Source organism: Ambystoma mexicanum, chromosome 1q (genome assembly GCF_040938575.1).
Source record: "Ambystoma mexicanum isolate Mex_15411 chromosome 1q, UKY_AmexF1_1, whole genome shotgun sequence".
NCBI lineage: Eukaryota > Metazoa > Chordata > Amphibia > Caudata > Ambystomatidae > Ambystoma > Ambystoma mexicanum.
Window position 1 is genome coordinate 7,621,218 of NC_090922.1, and position 7,709 is coordinate 7,628,926.

The following is a 7,709-nucleotide window of genomic DNA, read 5'->3' on the forward strand; positions in this document are numbered from 1 at the left end:
GAGATCTAAGTCCTTCCCATTCCAATCCTTAGACCCTTCCTACATCATGCAATATGATATCTCAATGATTCTAATAAAAAACCTGAGACCCGTCCTATAACATGAGATGGGATATTCAACTACTTCCCATTCCAATCCTGAGACACTTCCGATAGCAGAGATGTGATATCTCAATGTTTATACCAAAACTGAGACCCTTCCTATAACATGAGATGTGATATCCAACTCCTTCCCGTTCCAAACCTGAGACCCTTCCTTTAGCATGAGATGTTATATCCAGCTCCTTCCCATTCCAATCCTGAGACACTTCCGATAGCATGAGATGTGATATCTCAATGCTTCTAATATCAAAACCGAGACCCTCCCTATAGCATGATATGTGATATCTAAGTCCTTCCCATTCCAATCCTGAGAGCCTTCCTATAGCATGAGATGTGATACCTCAATGCTTCTACCAAACCTGAGACCCTTCCTTTAGCATGAGATGTGATATCCAACTCCTTCCCATTCCAATCCTGAGACCCTTCCTATAGCATGAGATGTGATATCTCAATACTTCTAATACCAAACCTGAGATCCTTCCGATAACATGAGATGTGATATCTCAATACTTCTAATACCAAACCTGAAATCCATCCTATAACATGAGATGTGATATCCAAATCCTTCCCCTTCCAAACCTGAGACCCTCCCTTTAGCATGAGATGTGATATCCAACTCCTTCCCATTCCAATCCTGAGACCCTTCTGATAGCATGATATATCTCAATGCTTCTATACCAAACCTGAGATTCTTCCGATAGCATGAGATGTGATATCTCAATACTTCTAATACCAAACCTGAGATCCTTCCTATAACATGAGATGTGATATCCAAATCCTTATCTTCCAAACCTGAGACCCTTCCTTTACCATGAGATGTGATATCCAACTCCTTCCCATTCCAATCCTGAGACTCTTCTGATAGCATAAGATATGATATCTCAATGCTTCTTTACCAAACCTGAGATCCTTCTGATAGCATGAGATGTGATATCTCAATACTTCTAATACCAAACCTGAGATCCTACCTCTAACATGAAATGTGATATCCAACTCTTTCCCCTTGCAAACCTGAGAGCCTTCCTATAGCATGAGATGTGATATCCAAGTCCTTCCCATTCCAATCCTGAGACCCGTCCTATAACATGAGATGTGATATCCAACTCCTTCCCATTCCAACCTGAGACCCTTCCTATAGCATGAGATGGGATATCCAACTCCTTCCAAATCCAATCCTGATAACCTTCCGATAGCATGAGATGTGATATCCCAATGCTTCTACAAAACCTGAGACCCATACTATGGCATGAGATGTGATATCAAACTCCTTCCCATTCTAATCCTGAGACCCTTCCTATAGCTTGAGATGTGATATCCAACTCCTTCCCATTCCAATTCTGAGACCCTTCCTATACCATGAGACTTGATATCTCAATGCTTCTAATACCAAACCTGAGACCCGTCCTATAACATGAGATGTGATATCCAAATCCTTCCCCTTCCAAACCTTAGACCCTTCCTTTATCATGAGATGTGATATCCAACTCCTTCCCATTCCAATCTTGAGACCCTTCCGATATCATGAAATGTGATATCTCAATGCTTCTAATATCAAACTTGAGACCCTTCCTATAGCATGAGATGTGATATCTCAATGCTTCTAATACCAAACCTGAGATCCTTCCTATAACATGAGATGGGAATATCCAATGTGATATCCAACTCCTTCCCATTCCAATCCTGAGACCCTTCCTATAGCATGAGATGTGATATCCAACTCCTTCCCATTCCAATCCTGAGACCCTTCCTATAGCCTGAGATGTGATATCTCAATGTTTATACCAAACCTGAGACCCTTCCTATAACATGAGATGTGATATCCAACTCCTTCCCGTTCCAAACCTGAGACCCTTCCTTTAGCATGAGATGTGATATCCAGCTCCTTCCCATTCCAATCCTGAGACACTTCTGATAGCATGAGATGTGATATCTCAATGCTTCTAATATCTAAACTGAGACCCTCCCTATAGCATGATATGTGATATCTAAGTCCTTCCCATTCCAATCCTGAGACCCTTCCTATAGCATGAGATGTGATATCTCAATGCTTATCCTTGATTCCTGTAGTAAATTGATTTCCTTTGCAGGCCGACTCCTGTCACGAATGCCTTGTCTGCATGCATTCTCTCCTGGCCATTCTCTCACCATGGCTATTTGCCTACCCCCTTCCTCTCTCAGTGGATGGACTTCTCCGTCCTAGCCTCCTACCACTCAACTCCGCCTACTTGGAGAATTCAACATGAACCTGTATGCTTCCTGACCTGGACTTTTACGAGATCTGCAACTCTTCATGTCGCTGGCCCTACACACTGCAGGGAATACTCGGGATTTTCTGATCTCAGACCTCCCCCTCTGTAACCCTCTCAACAATCCTCTCCCGTGGTGATCAAGTTCTCATCTTCAAAGAAGGCTAACTGCCAGCTGTTCCTCCTCAGAGGAGTTCTCCCTTTCTGTCCCTGCTCCCTGCACCGTTTCGCGTTGCAAACACTCGCTTCCCTGCTCTCTTGTTTAGACGCTTTTCCTTCTCAGAGGCCTTCTTGCTTTCTGCCCTTTTCGCGTTGCAAGTACTCGCTTCCCAGCTCTCTGGTTTAGACGCGTGTTCCCTGCCTTCTCTCCTCTTCCCGCTGCCTTCAAATCAAAAAATGAGCTCCAAAAGATACACAGTGCTCAGAATGCTCTATAACACCCATTATTCAACATATAGCCGTAACCTGCTAGACGTATTGATACGTGCTGTAAACTAGCAAAAACAGCTAGAAAATGTACTTTCCTCGCGTTTTTGTAAATGCTAATTCTGATGGGTTCCCATGTATACTGTCCGTGCGTTTGTTGTCGAATGCTGAAGTTTTTAACCACTGTTCTCCCATACAAGGGGGGGGGGGTCAACGTCTACTGCTGTTCATAGGCTGAATGTATACGGCTGAAATCTTCAAGGCATTATCAGCTTTCCTGACTGTTTTGGAACGTGTATTTGCCATCTGTTAATGCAGTCGCCCTGTGTTCATAGTCCCTTCTACTTTACAGGCTGCACTCCCCTGGTGATCACATTCTCCTCTCCAGAGCAGGCTGACTACCAGCTGCTCTCCTCATAGCCGTTCATCCTTTCTGTCCCTGCTCCCTGCACCGTTTCGCGTTGCATGTACTCGCTTCCCAGCTCTCTGGTTTAGATGCGTGTTCCCTGCCTTCTCTCCTCTTCCTACAGCCTTCCAATGAGCTCCACAAGATACAGTGTTCAGAATGCTTTATAACACCCATTATTCAACATATAGCTGTAACCCGCTAGACGTATTGAAACGTGCTAAAAACGAGCAGAAACAGCTAGAACATGTACTTTCCGGAAGGGGATTGATAGATCCTGGAAATCCTGTCAGGAGAAGTTACTAGATTTAGCAGGTCCGCTCGCGAAAATTATGGACCTCGCAGAGAGGGCGAAGGACACGGGAGAAGAGGTCGATCCGGAAGCCCTCGCAGGGTGGGCTCAGAGAGCCGTCTGCCTGCTTGGAAACGCGAATTGTGCCATCGCGTCAGAGAGAAGGAAGGGCCTATTGCTCAAGATAGACTCGAAATTGAGCGATTTGTCGTCGTATGAAGCAGGGGAAGGCGCACAAGGCCTCCTGTTCGGAGAGACCTTTGGGAAGGAGATGGGCCGGTTCGTAGGAACATTCGCATCGCTAGAGAAGGCCCAAGCATCTATTCGCAAGATATTCCCCAGCAGAGTTTTTGGAGGGACCGGCCGCTACAGAGGTCGCGCAGCCGGTCGTTACCAAGGAGGGAGAAGACCTCAGAACACCAGGGCACAGTACTGGGAGAACAAGAGCCAAGACACCTTTTTCCCGTCCAGGGGGCGATTCCCAAGAGGCCGAAGGCCCAGAGGATCAGGAAGAGGTCAAGGATTTACGCCAGGTGAGAGCGATTATGTATCCCCCAGTAGGGGGGAGGACGCGCAGATATTTAGAGAATTGGCGCAAGCTTTCAAGCGATTCCTGGATACTGCAGACCGTCAGCGGTCTGCAACTAGATTTCATAGAAACCCCAGTGCAGCGATACGAACCGCGGGGTCAGAAGCTAGCGCAAGCGGAACAAGCATGGCTAGACAGCGAGATAGCGCAGCTAGTCTCCAAGCAGGCGATAGAGAAATGCGAGACAACCCCGAAATTTGTGAGCAATATGTTCCTAGTGCACAGGAAGGAGAAGGTACGCCCGGTGATAAATCTCAAAGAGTTGAATGGCTGGATCATATATCGGCACTTCAAGATGGAGGGCGTCCATCAGCTCAGAGACTCCCTAAGAGAAGGAGATTGGTTGACGCGTCTAGATCTAAAGGACGCTTACCTCACAGTACCTGTTCGCGAGGAGTACAGACCATTTCTAGCTTTTCGCTGGCGAAGTCGATTCTGGCAATTCAAGTCGATGCCATTCGGTCTTGCTTCGGCACCATGGGCATTCACAAAGCTAATGAAGCCGGTATCAGCAGCAATCAGGGAGAAAGGAGTAAGGCTTATTATTTACCTGGACGATCTCCTGCTGCTTGCAGAAGATCGGGAGGTGTTAGTATACCAAACGAGATGGGTGCAGGACCTTCTGACCTCACTAGGATTTCTAGTGAACACAGAAAAATCAGATACGGTACCAGCGCAAAGGTTAGACTTCCTGGGATTCATTCTAGACACCAAGAAGGCGACCTTAGAACTTCCAGCTCGGAAGATGAGAGACATCAAGAGAGAGATCAGAGTATGCTTAGAGAAGCGACAAGTATCTCTCAGGACATTAGCGAGAATAGTTGGGCTTCTAGCAGCATCTATCCAAGCAATTTTTCCGGGGCCACTACACTACCGTGCACTGCAGAGATTGAAAATAAAGCATCTGCAGCTAGGTCTGAGATACCATCAACAAGTGCCGCTGGATCAGGACTCGATTACAGAGCTAGAATGGTGGTTAAAGAATATGGACGCCTGGAATGGGCGAGCCATATTCGGAGACAAACCGGATTTGATAATAGAGTCGGATGCCAGTCGGAAAGGCTGGGGAGCCAGATGTGGGTCTTTACAGACCGGAGGCAAGTGGAGCGAAGAGGAGCTTCGTCTACACATAAACTGCCTAGAGCTCCTAGCAGGATCATTCGCGATCAAAGCCTTTACGAAAGAGAGAGTGAAATCTTGTGTCCTGCTGAAGATGGACAACATATCAGCAGTGCGCTACATCAACCATTTGGGTGGTACGAGATCCAAGATGCTGGCAGAGTTAGCGAAGGACCTGTGGCATTTCTGCCTACGATCAGGGACGTCGGTGACAGCAGAGTACCTGCCAGGGACACTGAACGTAGTAGCAGATTGGAACTCGCGGTACCTGACGGATTCCAGCGATTGGAGGCTGGATCCAGCAGTGTTTCAGAGACTGAACACGAGATGGGGACCATTGCAAGTAGACCTATTTGCTTCCCGGCTCAATACGCAGAGGAGCAGCTATTTCAGCTGGAGGCTGGATCCGGGAGCGCTAGGAACAGACGCGTTTCTGCAAGAGTGGATAGGAGGTCCGCATTACGCTTTTCCCCCCTTCGTGATGTTGAGCCGAGTATTGGCGAAATGCCGGAGGGAGAAAGCAGAATTGGTATTAGTAGCACCATTATGGAAGTCTCAGGTGTGGTTCCCCACCCTAATGGAACTAGTGTCGGACATTCCCAGAGTCCTCCCCGACGAGGAGCGACTACTCACGGACCCAGCTGGGTCGTGTCATCCTCTGAGAGTGAGAGGGACACTCCCGCTAGTCGCGTGCAGGATATCCAGAAACGGTGGGCCTTGCCAGGAATTTCGGCGCAGGCTGCTCAGCTTATCGCGGAATCCTGGGCTCCATCCACTAGGAGGAGCTATGACGCAGCTTGGGCAAAATGGACAAGCTGGTGCAAGGACAGAGGTGTTCATCCCGTTTCTGCACCTGTAGTGGAGATTCTGAACTTTCTAGCGAACTTATTACAGAGCGGGAGAGCTTTTCGTACTATAGGAGTGTACAGATCAGCGATTTCTGCGGGTCACCTGCCAATAGAGGGCGTCCCGGCAGGGGAACATCCGGCAGTGGTGAGGCTCATCAGAGGAGCTAGAATTAAAGCGCCGCCGGAGCCCAGGTATACCACAACATGGGAGGTGACTACAGTGCTGCGCCTTCTAGCGGGTTGGCCGACCAATAAATATCTCTCGCTTAAGCAATTATCTGGAAAGCTAGCTATGTTGCTATGCTTGATCTCCTGCAAGAGAGTATCGGACGTAAGAGCGCTAGATGTTAACAGACGATCCTTCGGTCCGGAGGGAGTTACATTCTCCATAGTCAGAAGGACCAAGACAGGGACGTCTACGGTACATTATCCGTATTTCCCGAGTAATTCGAAATGGTGCGTAGCACGATGCATTAAGGAGTACGAGAATAGAACTGCAGAGTATAGAGCAGCAAGTACTACTCAGTTATTAATAGCGCGCAGGAAGCCCTATCACGCAGTTGCATCAGCTACCATAGCAAGATGGGTCAAGGAAGTTATGCATGCAGCAGGTCTGAATGTGAGCACATATGGAGCGCATTCGGTGAGAGGAGCAATGGCTTCTTCCGCCGTGAGAGCAGGAGTGCCTTTGAATGAGATAATGCTGGCAGCAGACTGGTCAAGTGATAGGACTTTTAAAGAATTTTACTTTAAGCCAGCGGAGAGTTTAGCAAGTACGGTGTTGGGTAAGCTTTGAACAAGCATAATGCTCGCCTCCAGTCTTGTCATAGAATGAAGATTACCCCTGCTATCTGCGCAGGGAGTATTAATTCTATTAAAGACTAGGAGGCGAGCATTAAATTCCCACCCGGGTCTGGTACTGTGTATACGATGGCAATGCTTTATTATGTATCAGTACGAGACGTTTGCACCACCCTAACGTAATCTTTTGTTGCTCTTTTCATAGGAGAGGATCAGAAGAATAACTGAAGGGGAGGACAGAGCAGAGAGGATCAGGAGTCCAGAGTTGTTTCAGCAATTAAGTTAAAAGTCCAAGAGAGTCTTCGCACAGTTGTCGAGGATCAGTTAGAGACTTTCAGAGCGAGTAAAAGCAGAGGAGGAGTCCAGGCACAGGAAGTGGATTGTGACTGGTGGAGTGAGCATGGACTACAGAGGCTCATGGATTTTGTAGTTTTGGGACAAGAGAAAAGTTGCTAGTTTTAAGACACTTTTTCATGATTTGGTTGTATATGTTTGTTGAACTGCTGAAGAGTAGAATAAAGGAAGATGAAGCATAATGCTCGCCTCCTAGTCTTTAATAGAATTAATACTCCCTGCGCAGATAGCAGGGGTAATCTTCATTAGCCTGCATAGGAGAGAAGAATGTGATCACTAGGGGAGTGCAGCCTGTAAACTAGAAGGAACGATGAACAAAGGGCGACTGCATTAACAGATGGCAAATACACGTTCCAAAACAGTCAGGAAAGCTGATAATGCCTTGAAGATTTCAGCCATATACATTCAGCCTGTGAACAGCAGATGTTGACCCCCCCCCCTCCCTAGTATGGGAGAACAGTGGTTAAAAACGTCAGGATTCGACACAAACGCACGGACACAGTACATACAACATGGGAACCCACCAG